Source organism: Cupressus sempervirens, chromosome 6 (genome assembly GCF_028749045.1).
Source record: "Cupressus sempervirens isolate cs-2001-9-10 chromosome 6, ASM2874904v1, whole genome shotgun sequence".
Lineage (NCBI taxonomy): Eukaryota > Viridiplantae > Streptophyta > Pinopsida > Cupressales > Cupressaceae > Cupressus > Cupressus sempervirens.
In genome coordinates this window covers 519,542,602-519,550,783 of record NC_143123.1, presented here as the reverse complement: position 1 = coordinate 519,550,783, position 8,182 = coordinate 519,542,602, and positions in this window count along the sequence as shown.

Below are 8,182 nucleotides of genomic sequence, written 5' to 3'. Positions count from 1 at the left end.
GCATACTAAGACCAAGCACATTGAAATACAATATCATTTCTTGAGAGAATTGGTGCAAGACAAGGAGGTGAGATTGGAATATGTGAATACAAAAGAATAGATTTCAAACATATTCACCAAGACATTTCCTAGGAGTGCATTTTAATATCTAAGAGGTAACCTTGGGGTCATTCCTCTATTTGAAGTTCACTAATCATATTTTAGTGATGCATCAACCAAGCATGTTGAAGATGAGACAAGTTCGTGCAGTATTGATAGAGCAGATTACATATGAATCTGTACATCAGATACATGGAAACTACATTGATTTTTATCTTTGACATAAGATGTCAAAGAGGGAGAGTTTCTATCATATGTCAGAGAATTTTTATATATATTTGAGATGTCAAAGAGGGAGAATTTGTTATTTTAGAAATTTTGAGTTGATATAAAAGAGAGAGTGTTTGCTATCAAAAGAAGACATTGTAGTCATTGCAATTAGAGATTGATGATAGAGGTAGTTCACACTAATAGAGGGAGTTCTCATGGATGAGAATAATAATTAAACTAAGGATATTATCATTACTTCTATTTCACTCTAAAATTTCTATGTATCATGACATCTTGTGTTGCTACAATGGCAAAGAGGGAGATTTTTGGATACACTCATTCAATTGTATGTTGTCTTTGATGTTACACAAATGTCAAGTATATACCAAGAAATTAGTGTATGCTGAGCTCACTCAAGAGTCAAAGGAAATTCCATTATATGAATAGTGTTTCAACATTAACTAAGTTTAGAGTCAGTGTCTACCAAGCTCACTTGGTTGCCTAAAGAAAGTCTGCATGGAACTAGTGTTAATTGAGATCACTCAGTTACCAACGAAAAGTTGGTATGGAATGAGTGTTAATTGAGCTCACTTGGTTATCAAAGGAAGTATAAAGGAAAGTCATTTGTGAGTTAGCATTGATCAAGTTGGGTTAGCTAACAAAGAATTTTTTTGTATCAATTTTGTTGGTTAGATGAAGTTGACTTATAGAATGAATGAATTTTTTTTGAAACTATATTCAAGTCAAACTAACAAGGTAAAACATATAATTATAAGGTCAAGTTGGGGATTGAATTATAGAAGAAGCATGAGAATGAAAAGATAAATCAAGGAAGCTAATTGGAAGGATATCAGAGTATCCAAGTTGACCAAGTTACAAAGAACATTCTAATCAAGAATGATCAAGTATTCAAGCTAGAACAAAGATATGAAATAGAAAAATATAGGTGCATCAACAATCAAGTCAACTCATTGTTACTCTCTAATAATTGTAGTAGTGAATCAAATATCCTAATAGATTTATCTTAAAAATTATTTTTCAAATCCTCTAACAAGGTGGCATATCTAGATTGAAGTGTCTAAAGACCTCTAACAAGGCTACTCCTAATAGGGTGAACTAAATCCTTTAACAAGGTCACACCTAGTAGTGTGTTTGTAACCTTTAACAGGGTTAGCTCCTGACATGACTCACTTTAGAAGAATGAACAATAGTAACTAGTTGCAATTGGTGGTTTTTCCCAAATTGGGTTTCTACGTTAAATCTTGGTGTCCCTTGTGTTCATGTTATTTTCTTTATGATTTTGCAACTAAGTTAAATAAGGTTAATCACACTTATTAAAAGATATGCATGTTCAATGTTAAAAAAGTAATGATGCATATATTTAGTATTAACTAAGTGTTTACTAAGTGATAATCATTCTTAGTGTAAATTGAGTTACTTTGTTAACCGAGTGTTTTAGTGCTGACCAAGTTACAATAGTATTTCAATTTCAGCAGAGTTTGGTTTTGTTTTGTATTGATATCTTAAGGGACTGGGATTTGTTTTTGTGGTAACTGACTCAACCCTCCCCTTTTAGTTACTTCTCTTACACTTTGATGTAGGAGCATCTAGTGGTGTAAGCGTAATCCTATATCACCCAAAAAAAATGCTTAAAGATAGTTTTTTTTTTTAATGTGTTTTTATTTCTAGATACCCATTTGGGTCAAATAAAAGTTCCAACTCTCATACTTCCACTATTAGTTTTTTGGGTTAGATTTTTTAAGCACCTTGGAATACATGTAAATGTAGAAAATGGGTTATTTCATAATAGAGCCAAAATTATGATGAGTTAGAGGGTGTAATTTGGAGGGATGATTATACTTGTAATTTAAAACACTCCAGAAAAAGAATTAGGTCAAAAGACTTTACAGTTAGAAAGTTATTGTAGTTTGGTTTCTTGGAGAACTCATAAGAGTGCTTCAAAGTTAGATATGGGGCACTAAATGGCCTCATATAGGGCTGAAAAATGTGGGATGAGCATAGCTCCTCCATAGGGTTTTAGAGTGCTTCGAGAGCTTTCTGGAAATGTAAATGGTTCGTCAATCGGAGTCCCAGTTCAAAAGTTATGCCTCCTAGAAATTGGACTACCATTTTTGGATTTTTCTAATTTATACACCAACTTCTGATGTGACTTTTGGAACCTTCTATTTTGGTGATGGATTCCAACTATCATATTCTAGAATGTATTCCTAACCCTAAATGAATTGGGGTCTATTTAAGAACATCTTTGGCATTGTAAAGGTAGTTCTTAGTGGAGTTAGAGAGAAGGTACTGTGTGGAGGATTTCTTTCTCTAGAATCATATTGTTGTAAGCCCATAGGGAATTTTTCATTGATAATAATATTTCCCTTTTCTTGTGTGTTCATTCTGGTCTTTGGTTGTGTCTTCATCAACTGGTATCAAAGTAGGTTTTCCTAAGTGTGTAGACATATCATTGACTATGAGGCAATTTGCACTAAGACTATATGGTTGTGGGTTTGAGACAAGAAGATTCCTCCACCAAGGGAACATGGTGGAAGGGCCGGAGTTGTTAATCTTGAAGTTAGAGCCCTCTAAATACAAGTTCAAGCATTTCAAGAGGAGATTTGCAGAGGGCTGAATGTTATGATAGGCAACAAAAGTAAGGAAGAAAATGAAGAAGAAGAAAATATTGGACATGAAGGGGAAGGTGAAGAGGAAGTCCTAAATTAGGAAGAGGAGAGGCTTTTTAGGGCCATTTCTAAGCTTGGAAAAAGACCTAAAATTGATGTGAGTATGTTTTTGGGAACTCTAAACCCAGATGAGTTGATTGATTGGATCAATCAACTAGAGGAGTATTTTGATTATGAGGATATCAAAGATCCAGAGAGGGTTAAATTTGCAAAAGCAAAAATGAAAGGCCATGCTAAAATCTAGTGGCAAGAGGTTTAGCTGGAAAGGAATAGAAGAGGAAAGGAGAAAATCACAAGGTGGGATTGCATGGTGGACAAACTAAAGAAGCAGTTCATTCCAGGTGATTATGAGCTTGATTTGTTCAAGAAAATGCAAGGGTTAAAGAAAGCAGGAAATTCTATCTAAGAATATACAGAGCAATTTTATCGACTTCTTATTAGGGTAGGGCATTGAAAAGGGGTTATGACCTAGCATTCAAGAGGATTTAAGTCTGGTTAGAATGACTAGTATTGAAAAGGCATACTAGTTTTCCCTACGAGTTGAAGAGAAGCTAAGAAAAAAGTTTTATAGAAGGCAAAGAGGGTGTGGTCAAGGAGGAAGGGATGGTGGTAGATCATTTGGAGGCCGAAATGAGACCCAGAAGAAGAATGAAGATGTGGGTACTAGCAAGAACCAAAGGAATGAGGGTTTTAACCACTCCCATGATTAAAAATTTGGAGATCAGAGAGGAAGAGGTAGAGGATGTGGAAAAGGTTTAGAAAGAGGAGGCTTCTATGGTACCTATTTTCATTGCAATGAAGAAGGTCATCGTGCATTTGAATGCCCTCAATGACAAGGAATAATAGATAGGAGAGCTGATGATCAAGCAAGGGTTATCCATGTGGATGAGGATGCATAGTCATTGCATTTTGAGAATACAAAAAGAGGAGAGGTTCTTGTAAATGAAGGGGTCTTACTAAGTAGTGAGACTGAACTTGGACAAAGGAGGAGTTTGTTTTGTACCCAGTGCAAGTGTGAGGATAAGTGTTGTGATGTGGTTGTTGATGGTGGCAGTACTGACAACTTGGTGTCTGAGGAGATGGTCTCTAAGCTAAAGCTCAAAAGGGAGAAACACCCTCAACCCTATAAGATTTCTTAGGTGAAGGATGATCATAAGGTCTTGGTTAGTGAATAGTGTTTGGTGAAGCTCAAGATTGGGAGTTACCATGATGAAGTTCTTTGTGATATTATTCCAATGTATGTCTACCATTTATTGTTGGGAAGATGGTGGCAATTTGATAGACATGTTGTATGTGATGGTCATGCAAATACATACTCTCTAAGAAAGGATGGAGTTTTCCACAAACTAAAGCCCTTGGTAAAGGAAAGTGAAAAGGTATGCAATAGTGCTAGGATATGTCTTGTTGATGGAAGAATTTTTTTGGATGGTATGAAACATCATCATATGTGTTATGCTTTGATTCCTAGAAGAGATAAGGAAGGTAGTAGTGAAATTCTACCTAAAGTTTTAGGCCTATTAAGTGAGTATGGAGATGTCATCTCTGATAATGTTCCAGAAGGGTTGCCACCAAAAAAGTAGATCAGTCATCACATAGATTTAATCTGTGGAGCTAGATTTCCTAACAAGGCTGCTCATAGGATGAATCCTATTGAAACTGAGGAGCTAAATAGATAAGTTTAGGAGCCATTGAGGAAGGGTTTGATTCGAGAGAGCCTAAGTTCCTATGTAGTACCTATAATATTGGCACCAAAGAAGGATGGAGAGTGGAGAATGTGTATAGACTCTCATGCTATAAATAGAATAAACATCAAGTATCCATTTCCTTTGCCAAGAATGGATGATATTATGGACTATTTGAGTTGAGCTCAGTAATTCACAAAGATAGATCTCAAGAGTGGCTATCATCAGATATGGATGTGAGAGGGAGATAAGTGGAAGAATGCATTCAAGACCAAGGAGGGTCTATATGAGTGGTTAGTCATACCCTTTGGACTGACCAATGTGCCAAGCACCTTCATGTGGCTTATGAATGAGGTACTAAAGAAGTTCTTGGGAAAATTTGTTATTGTCTACTTGGATGATATTTTAATTTTTAGTAAGACTTTGGATGAGAATTTATTGCACATTTGTAGTGTCCTTGAAAGGTTGAGGGAATAGAAAATGTTGATTAATTTGAAGAAATGTAGCTTTGTAAAAAAAAGAGTTAGTCTACTTGGGGTTTGTTGTATCATCTGAAGGTCTCAAAATGGATCTAGAGAGGGTAAAGGCCATCTGGGAATGGCCTAATCCAATGTCTACTATTGAGGTGAGATCATTTCATGGTTTGGTTAATTTTTACAAGAAGTTCATTAAGAATCTTAGTGGCATATGTGCACCCTTGACTAAAACAATAAGGAGGGATAGGAAAGAGTTCAATTGAACTATAGCAGCTACAAGAAGTTTTGAATTGTTGAAGAAGAAGGTGATATAAAAACCTATGTTGGCACTTCTAGATTTTAGTAAAGTGTTCCAGGTATATTATGATGCTAGTGGATATGCTATTGGGGCTGTATTGAGCCAAGAAGGTAAGCCTATTGCATATTTTAGTGAAAAAATGAATAATGCAATGAAGAAGTATTTTGTTTATGATTAGGAGTTCTGTGCAATCATTTAGGCCTTAAAGAAATGGAGGCATTATTTATTTCCAAAATAATTTTTCTTGTATATTGATCACTAGGCATTGCAGTATCTAAATAGCTAGGGTAAATTGAACTAGAGACATATGAAATGGGTATAGTTCATGAAGAGCTATACATTTGTTTTGAAATGTAGAAGTGGATGGTCTAATAGGGTTGTAGATATATTTAGTAGGAGAAAATTGTTGCTTATAGTAATGCAGGTTGAAGTGGTTGGGTTTGATGAACTTAAGAATCTATACCTTGAGGATCCTAATTTTGTTGAAGCATGGAAGGCTTGTAAAGAACCTATTACTGTAGATAGAACTAGGTGGCTAGATTATTTGATTCAGGATGGTATGCTATTCAAGGGCAGTCAATTATACACTCTAAAGAGTTCCATGAGGGAAAAATTGATCAAAGAGAAACATAGTGGGGGAATAGCGGGACACTTTGGTCAAGATAAGACCATTGCCATTCTTAGAGAACATTATTTTTGGCCTCAAATGTCACAAGATGTGAAGAAATTTGTTTAGAGTTGTCAAGTATGTCAAGAAACCAAAGGATTTAGTCAGAATACTAGACTTTATCAGCCATTGCCTATTCCATCAAAGCCTTGGGAGGACATAAGTATGGATTTTGTTCTTGAATTGCTAAGGACACAAAGGTGTAATGAATCAGTATTTGTGGTCATTGATAGGTTCTCCAAGATGGCACATTTCATCCCATGCCACAAGACTCATGATGCTGTACATATTATAGATTTTTTTTTTCAGAGAGGTGGTGAGACTACATGGTCTCCCAAAGAGTATTGTTTCTTATAGAGATACTAAATTTGTGGGGTATTTCTAGAGGACTTTATGGAAGAAGTTGAGGATAGAATTGAGGTTTATTTCTACACATCATTTGCAATTTGATGGACATACTAAAGTGGTAAATAAAAATTTGGGCAATTTACTGAGGTGTTTGGTAGGAGATAAGCCCAAGAAATGAGATTTGATTCCGCCACAAGCATAATTTTCTGACAATAATTTTGTAAATGGGAGTACTATTAGATCACCATTCCAAATTGTGTATGGAAGTAGTCCAAGGATTACACTAGAATTGAGGAAGATGGACCAAGGGGAGAGGACAAGTGCTGAGGCAGAAAAATTTGCTAAACATATCAAGAGCCCACATGAGGAGGTCCATGCACACATCACCAAGATGAATCAATAGTATAAAGCTAGGGCAGATCAAAGTAGGAGACATAAGGAGTTCCAAGTAGGGGATATGGATATGGTACACTTACCAAAGGAACAATTTCTAGTGGGTATTTATAACAAGTTGAAGATGAAAAAGTTTGGCCCCTATAAAATTTTGAAGAAACATGACTTAGAAAATGCATATGAGGTGGAGTTTCCAGATGGGATTCACATTTCTCCTATATTCAACATTGTAGACTTAACAAAATATCATGATGATGGTGCAGATGAGGGGTTGATGCTGGAGCCATGTCCAATTCCTACTTCTAAGAAGGAGGAGATAGAAGAGATTCTAGATAGTCATGTGGGTAAGAGTACCATAAATAGACAGTATGAAGAGTACCTGGTGAAGTGAAAAGGACAACCAATAGAGGACTCAACTTGGATATTATCAGTAGAGGTTGCCCATTTGGATTTTCCTTTACCATAAAGTGACAGGGTCACTTTTCAATCCACCCTGGGTGTCTGATGCAGGAGCATCCAGTGGTGTGAGGGCAATCTTGTATCACCCAAAAAAATATGCTTAGAGATAGTTTCTATTTAATGTGTTTTTATTTCTGGATACCCATTTGGGTCAAATAAAGGTTCCAACTCTCATAGTTTCGCTATTAGTTTTTTGGGTTAGAGTTTTTAAGCACCTTGGGATATGTGTAAATGTAGAAAATGGGTTATTTTGTAATAGAACCAAATTATGATGAGTTAGAGGGTCTAATTTGGAGGGAAGATTATACTTTTAATTTAAAACACTCAAAAAAGAGAATCAAGTCAAAAGACTTTATGGTTAGAAAGTTATTACAATTTTAAGTTTCCTGGAGACCTCCTAAGAGGACTTCAAAGTTAGATAGGGGGCACTAAATGGCCTTGTACAAGGTCAAAAAATGGGGGAGAAGTAAAGATCATCCTTAGGGCTCTATAGCACTTTGAGAGCTTTCCAAAAATGTAAATAGTTTGTCAATTGGAGTCTCGATTCAAAAGTTATGCCTCCCAAAAGTTGGATTGCCATTTCTAGATTCTTCTAATTTTCACACGGACTTTTGGAACCTTCTATTTTGGTAGTGGATGCCAACTAGCATAGTTTAGAATTTATTCCTAACCCTAAATGAATTGGGGTCTATTTAAGAACATCTCTAGCATTGTAAAGGTAGTTCTTAGTGGAAGTTAGAGAGAAGGTATTGTATGGAGGATTTCTTTCTCTAGAATCATATTGTTGTAAGCCCATAGGGCATTTTTCATTGATAATAATATTTCCCTTTTCCTATGTGTTCATTCTGGTCTTTGGTTGT